The following is a 7912-nucleotide window of genomic DNA, read 5'->3' as shown; positions in this document are numbered from 1 at the left end:
TGTTGAAAGCCGCCCAGAGTGGCTGGGGAAACCCAGCCAGATGGGCGGGGTAGAAATGATAAATTATTATTATTATTATTAAACAAGGTTTATTTTTCCCCTTCCTCGTTTTTATAAGGGCATCCCCCCTTTCTCTCTCTTTGAAACATGTCTTCCCAGTGCTTGACACCATTAGTGGTTGTCATTTTAATTTCCTGCAGTGCTCCCAAGCAACAATACATTGGGGCATTGTGGGAAGTTAAAATGGCAGTTGTCTGGTGCCAGTTATAGTGTCATTGGTCAAAGGAGCACAGTCACTTCTGCTGGGTAAATCAATCAGGGATGCTCATTAGCAGAGGAGGTGACTCTTGCCAAGAGGCCTCTCAAGTCTTAGAATAGCCCTGAAATTAAAACATCATGTCCCAGGGTTTTGTCAAGTCCTCTGGAATGAGGTCCTTAGTGATGTTTGTGGATTCTCGACTGCAGCTTACGCAAACTGCTGAACCATGTTCAGGACTAGGAAGTACAGTGGTACCTTGGGTTACATACGCTTCAGGTTACAGACTCCGCTAACCCAGAAATAGTACCTCGGGTTAAGAACTTTGCTTCAGGATGAGAACAGAAATTGCGCAGCGGCGGCGTGGCAGCAGTGGGAGGCCCCATTAGCTAAAGTGGTGCTTCAGGTTAAGAACAGTTTCAGGTTAAGAACGGACCTCCGGAACGAATTAAGTACTTAACCCGAGGTACCACTGTAATTGTTCCAGCTACACACATATTTTTCCAGTCTGTATGTGACAACCCAGTGATGTAGATTAATAAAAAGAGCATAGTAGGTGACAACAGTTAAGCATTTATTTCATAAATCGCCTCTCGCCTTTCCTGCTCAGGAAACATGGGGACTAATGATACTGACTTGTCCCCTACAGCATGGTCCCCATTGCCACCTACTGAGTTAATCAACTCAGTGCTCTCTCTTTTTTTGGTTAAAAAAATGAGGTACAGGTACTCATATCTTGATAAACATGCTGTGGGTGCCAGCTCTTCCTCTAGTTTGAATCATAATCACTGGAGGCGGTGAGCGTCCTGTGTGAGTGTCTGGAGGTGTTTGGAGGGTGGTTAACGGATTGAGGTCACATCCCGACAAGACAGAAGTTCTGTTTCTGGGGGACAGGGGGCAGGCAGGTGTGGATGACTCCCTGGTTCTGAATGGGGTAACTGTGGCCCTAAAGGACCAGGTGTGCAGCCTGGGGGCCATTTTGAACTCTCAGCTGTTCATGGAGGCGCTGGTCAGCATTGGGTCCAGGGCGCACAAAGAAGTGCTTCAGATGATGCTTGTAGGATATTCAGAAGCCTTAGTGCCTCCAACTGTGGAGACAGAGCATAGTCATCATAGCTAGTAACTTTTGATAGCCCTCTTCATGAATTTGCCTAATACTCTTTTAAAGCCATCCCAACTTGGTGGCCCTCACTGTCTCCTGTGGAAGTTCCATAGACTAAGAAGTGCTTTCTTTATCTGCCTTGTATCTTCCAACATTCAGCTTCTTTGGAGGTCCATGAGTTCTAGTGTTGCAAGAGAGGCATAAAAACTTTTCTACAAGGCATGCTTAATTTTATGAATTTCTGCCGTGTCACCTCTTGCTTATATTTTCTCTAAACTAAAAAGTCCCGAATACTGCAAGCTTTCTTCATAAAGGAGCCGCTCCATCACCTTGATGGGTTGCCCTTTTCTGAAACTTTTACAACTCTACAGTATCCTTTTTGTGGTGAAGCTACCTCAAGAACGGTACACGGTATTCCAAATGAAGTCGTACCATAGGTTTGGAGAATGGCATTATGATAGTGCTAGTTTTATTTCAATGATCCTTTCCTAATGATCCCTAGCATGGAATTTGCCTTTTTCTCGGCCATCGCACATTGGGTTGACATCTTTATTGAACTATCCACTATGATTCCAAGGTTTCCTTCCTGGTTCATCACAAATAGTTCAGATCCCATGAGCGTATATGTGATTATTATTATTTTTTGTCCCAACATGCATCATTTTGCACTATATTGAACTGCACTCACAATTTCACCTCTATTAACTCAGTTTGGAGAGGTTTTTTTGGAGCGTCTCACACTCTGTCTGTATCATCAGTGAACTTCACCACCTCACTGCTCATTCCTAAGTCTAGATTAGAAGCCCTGCACAAGGACTTCCGCTTGTGAAATGGGTCCCCCCCTCTCCCCCCTCTCTGTTCCCTGTAACACACAAAATGAGCTTTGGGGAATCTGAAGAACCCCAGAGGGGTGTTGTTCCATCTAACATGCTGGAATACTTGCACAGACAGCATGATTGAGAAAGCGTGACAACGAATTCTACTCAATATAATTAAGTTACAGTACAATGGTATACATGCCTATTCAGAGTTACGGTAAGTATTTATGCTTAAAGGGCCTTACTCCTAGCTAATTTGGTACAGAATGGCAGCCTAGGCTTTGCTTTATGGTTACTATTGGGGGAAGCTGAGTTTTGTACCTTTGACAGCAATACGACAGGCAGAAATTCAACAGGTTAAGAATTTTCTTGTATGGAAATACAGTGGTACCTCGGGTTACATATGCTTCAGGTTACATATGCTTCAGGTTACAGACTCCACTAACCCAGAGATAGTGTTTTAGGTTAAGAACTTTGCTTCAGGATAAGAACAGAAATCGTGCTCCGGCGGCGTGGCAGCAGCAGGAGGCCCCATTAGCTGAAGTGGTGCTTCAGGTTAAGAACAGTTTCAGGTTAAGAACGGACCTCCGGAACGAATTAAGTACTTAATCTGGGGTACCACTGTACAGTTATGGAACAGCTTTACCATGATTATACTCTCTATAATTTTTGTGTTATGACATGTCCGCCTCTCCACAGCCATTTTCTGATATATCACAGAAACACCCAGCAGCCATTCTGTGGCTGGCACCTTCATAATTTGAAATGTGCCCATTGGTCCAAAAATGTTGATGACCCCTGCCTTCAGGTAACAAGTGACTAATATGCCAAATGAATGAATGAATTAAAGAAAATAAAAATAAAACAAAATAAAATAAATAACTCTAAAACATCTCTTCACTTGCCCCCATTGAAACATACTGCAGTTGGGTTCCCTTTAGTTGGATGCTATGATGTAAAAGGCAGGGTAGGAATGCATAAGTACTGCTTAGTTTACAATATTTTGTTGCAATTTTTTTTTATTTGTGAGCTGCCCTGAGTTTGAGTTAATCGCTGGCACTACTTAATGTTGAAATAAATAAATATCCCCCCACCTACCCACCCCCAAACCCAAGCAATCTGTGTACAGATTTACCAAGAAAAATCAATAAAATAATTTCCAAAAATCTATGCCGAGTTCCTGTTATATTATATGCATAAATCGATGTTGAAACCAAGAACAGTTAAAAAGTCAGTTAATAACTTTACTCTTATTCCTTCTGTTGTCTTCAGGGTCTAGACTGTGGTTGGATGATGCAAACTGGAAGCTACCAGTAACCACAATGACATTGTGCAGATTAAATAGTGATTTTTAGCTCAGAATAGAATCATAGTTGCTGTCAGCCTCCAGCCTCTCAACAATCCTACGCCAATCTAAAAGGCATTGCATACCTCTAGTGATGTCAGGGTAAATACTAATCAGATGCTGAAAAACTAATAGACACTTATTTTTAGTGGGGAAATGTGACAATAGCTGTAACAACTGCTAAGTGAATGACGAAAGAGAGTTAGTTGAACGTTCGGCTTCCTCCTTCCTTGGTAACATGGCATGAGCCAAGCTGAGAATTTTAAAAACACTCAGGATGAATGTATTCTAAAGAATTAGAAGCATATAGAAGAGAGCTGTTCTAAAGAAAAAGAAAATACTCGATAAAAATGTGGGCGGCACTTGTAAGCTCTCTCCCCCACCCCCCAGCCTGACAGGCCTTTACAGAAACGTGGAACCACATTCCCAGACCTGCTAGACATAGCAACTGGGGTGCCCGCCTGGAGCTGCCATGTCAGGAATATAGAAGCAATTGTAAAGTATTAAATTTGGGGGGTGGGAGTATAGGGGGAGAAATCTTAATTATGTGTTTCACTTTCACAACAGAAGTAAAACATTGCCTGTTAAAAGGGGAGCATCTATAAAACCGCTAAATTCAGGGCTTAAAATTACATTGATTCAGAAATTCTCTTTCCTTTTTAATATTTGACATTCAAAACACTCCAAAATAAACATTCTCTATAGTTCACCCCTCTGAATCAAGAGCATCTCCAGCAACCACACTAATTATCTCAAAAGAACCAACAAAGTGAAATAATGCCTTCCATACAGAGAATATTAATTTATTTTAATTATTTAAAAAAATTATAAAAACTTCCAGCTCATTTTAAAGAACTATCAAGATGTTGTACAATAAAATCATTAAAATATCATAAAACTCTGACATCATAAGTTAAGGAACGAATGACCAACATGAAATCAAATTAATTCTCTGAATTCTCTGAACACGCTTGGTGAAACAAATCTGTTTTCAGCAGGTGGCAAACTATCAGGATGTTCTCTGTAGGTGATTGATTGCAACGAACAATCAGTGTAAACTGCTTTGATTGCCTTTCTACAATCGAACAGTATATATATTTTTATGAAATAGGTAAACATCAAACTTCTATAGGCTTCTTCAGATGCTAGCTGCAAACACAACCACTGCCCATGAAGAAGGCAACAGCCTGGCTCCCACCATCTCCACAACGAATAGGGAGACCTGCATGCAATCACATGCAGCTGAACATGCTTACAATCTTCCCTCTGACTGGAGACTGGGCATACGACAATGTCCGCAAAAGGCATTATTCAGTTAACCTCACTGGTGCCCTGGCTGGCTTCTAAAAACTGTTTGTGAATGTATGGTCTGATCCTGTGTTGGACTACTTCAAGTGGCATGTCTCAAGAATGAAGCACTCCAAGAATTTACATTTGTTTATTCCTGCAGAAGGTGTAAACTGAAATGTGTTGAGGATGGAATATGGCTTCCATTGGCCAAGCAAGACCTAATATCTCTTCCCCTCCTTTTTCCTTTGAAAAGGGAAATTACTGTAAATGGTCCAGGATAGATAGATGCATCTCTTTAACTCTTAGAGAGTGATTTCATGATCACCCCTGGGATGTAAGAAAGGTGTCGTTTTCGATTCTGCCCTGTATTCATGCAACACAGTTTCCATTATGCTGCAGTTCGACTCCCACCAAAACCTACATTATTTCTTTTGCCATCTGCTGTGGTTAAACTATATAACCTACGTATATCACATAAATTAAAATTGAATTACATTATTGCACCCCATTCATTTCATTGCCAAGGAAATGCAATGCAAATGGAGGGGGAATAGTACATAATCATACAAACTGTATTTGCTGGATTGATTTCCATTCCATTCTGGATGTTGGATGAATGTGTGAACATTAGCAATTTCTGGTCCCGTTTTCATCAGAATTCTCCAATGTACCTATCCTCTGGTAACGCTGAGTGTTAAGGTCAGTGATCAGAAGGTCAGTGGTTTGAATACACACGACGGTGGTGAGCCCCCGTTGCTCTGTCCCAGCTCCTGCCAACCTAGCAGTTTGAAAGCACACCGGTACAAGTAGATAAATAGGTACTGCTGCGGCAGGAAGGTAAACAGTGTTTCCATGTGCTTTGGTTTCCATCACGTTGTTCCATTGCGCCAGAAGCGGTTTAGTCATATTGGCCACATGACCTGGAAAGCTGTCTTTGAACAAACGCCAGCTCCCTCGGCCTTAGATGAGCGCCGCAACCCCATAGTCGCCTTTGACTGGACTTAACCATCCAGGGGTCCTTTACCTTTACTTACAATCTACTTGTACTTTTGTAAATAAACCACATTTCAGAGGAATAGTTTGATGGCCCATTCCTGCTGTTGTTTAATGTGGTTACAAAGCTTCCTGTACCTCCATTACCATAATTCTCCATTGTCCATATGATGTTCTCCAAATCTCTGCCTTCCTACACTTTCCCCTTGCTCAATCCCAATTTTCTCCTAATTTCCCCTTTACAGAGTATCCCTGATTGAGAAAATCTACATTGAGGGAAGGCAGAGTATGGGAAGGCAGCGATTGAAGGGGAACGTCATATGGACAGTGGTGAATTAATGGAGGTACAGGAAGCTTTTAATGTTTTATCCTCTTTTTAATATTATGTTGGGAGCCACCCAGAGTGGCTGGGGAAACCCAGTCAGATGGGCGGGGTATAAATAATAAACTTCTTCTTCTTCTTCTTCTTCTTCTTCTTCTTCTTCTTCTTCTTCTTCTTTTATTATTAGCTCCCTATCCTAATTAAATGACAGTGTGGATGAATCCTAAGTCTCATTGTTCAGAGAAATGGGGCGCACATAGTACTTCATACCTCAGCATTGTTTTGAGGCTTTGCCCCCCCCCCCATTATTATTAATATTTTTACTCATTTGTGTTCTGGCACTGTTCTCTTCTCCTTTATGCCTCTTCCGTCCTTTCACCACAGTGGTTGTGGAGTTATACTATGTTGCTGAATAATGAAATACCATTTTGGAATGAATTCATCTTTTCTTTGATTTTCCACCCCCTGTAAACTAGCAGATGATTCTTCAATTCTTCCTTTGACACGGCTGCCACACCCACACTGCAGTTTGGTGCAAATTCTGAGAATGCCTCTCCAATGGTTCCTATGAATTTGCTCCACTCACATAATCATAACCATTTCCTCTGCTTCGTGTTAGCAGTTTTGGTACCGTCACGGTGATAAAAATCTGTTATCTCTCCCCCTTTCTGAAGTGGCACTTCTACCCCTTAACCCTTTTTCTTGATAACACCAAGATCAAACAAGAAATAAAATGACAGACAGACACCTTTACCCCTCTTTGTGTCCCAAATCATAGTCTGCATCGCTGCTTCCCCACGTTTGGCCATTTTCATTTCTATGACGGAAACAGAAATACTAAGCCTCATACGGTTCATGCACACACTTACTCCAGTTTCTGCTTTTTGTTGTAGAGATGAAAAAGCAATATTAGCATGAGAGAAATCCATACTGATTATATGTTTGTGTTTAAAATTTCTAAATCATCATTTATGTCTGTCCAAACCCTCCAAGTGGCTTACTATAAAACAGGCACACAAATACATACCATTAAGTCAGATAATCCAATATATAAGAATAAAGAAGAAAAGATAGAAATAGAGTAATTTGGTTTAATAATAATAATAAATTCATTACCTGCCCTTTCTCAGCAGGTCCCGGGAAGATCACATCCATCTGGAAAAGTGTGACTTTGGGGGTAACGTCAAATCATTGGAGTCACAGCGCCTGCTGTGGCTGTAGAAACTGATATAGGAGAGACACGCATTGTTGCAGCTGGGACAGATGAAGGCATCCGGTTGTGCTGATGTAGGTGTGCGATTAATGGGTTACTGTGAATGTGTTGATCACTACCACCTTGTTTCTTCCCAGCAAAGCACAATCCTTAAGAAGCTGCCTTTCACTAAGGGGTAGTTCCCCTGCTTTTTGTAACTTTCCCCCATGTATATGGTACATCGCTCTTCTCTTTGGCGATCACTCATAGAGTAAGATTGTCTTCCATGAAAACGGTCTTAACAGTGAGTCTGTGACTGTGGATTCATGTTTCTTCAAAGTCTATGACATCTTAGGTAAATGCTGTTCTCCAATTGGAGCGCTTGCAGGCCAGTGTTTCCCAGTTGTCAGTGCTCATACTATATTTGTAAAGATTTGCCTTGAGGCATCTTTAAACCTCTTTTGTTGTCCACCAGCATTTCGCTTTCCATTCTTAAGTTGGGAATAGAATAGTTGCTTTGGAAGATAATAATCAGGGATTCGGACAACATGTATATAACCTTTCCCCGTGCCTTTGAGAGCCTACCATCCTATA

The sequence above is a fragment of the Podarcis raffonei genome, chromosome 2 (genome assembly GCF_027172205.1).
Source record: "Podarcis raffonei isolate rPodRaf1 chromosome 2, rPodRaf1.pri, whole genome shotgun sequence".
Taxonomy (NCBI): domain Eukaryota; kingdom Metazoa; phylum Chordata; class Lepidosauria; order Squamata; family Lacertidae; genus Podarcis; species Podarcis raffonei.
Note: the sequence above shows the minus strand (reverse complement) of the source record.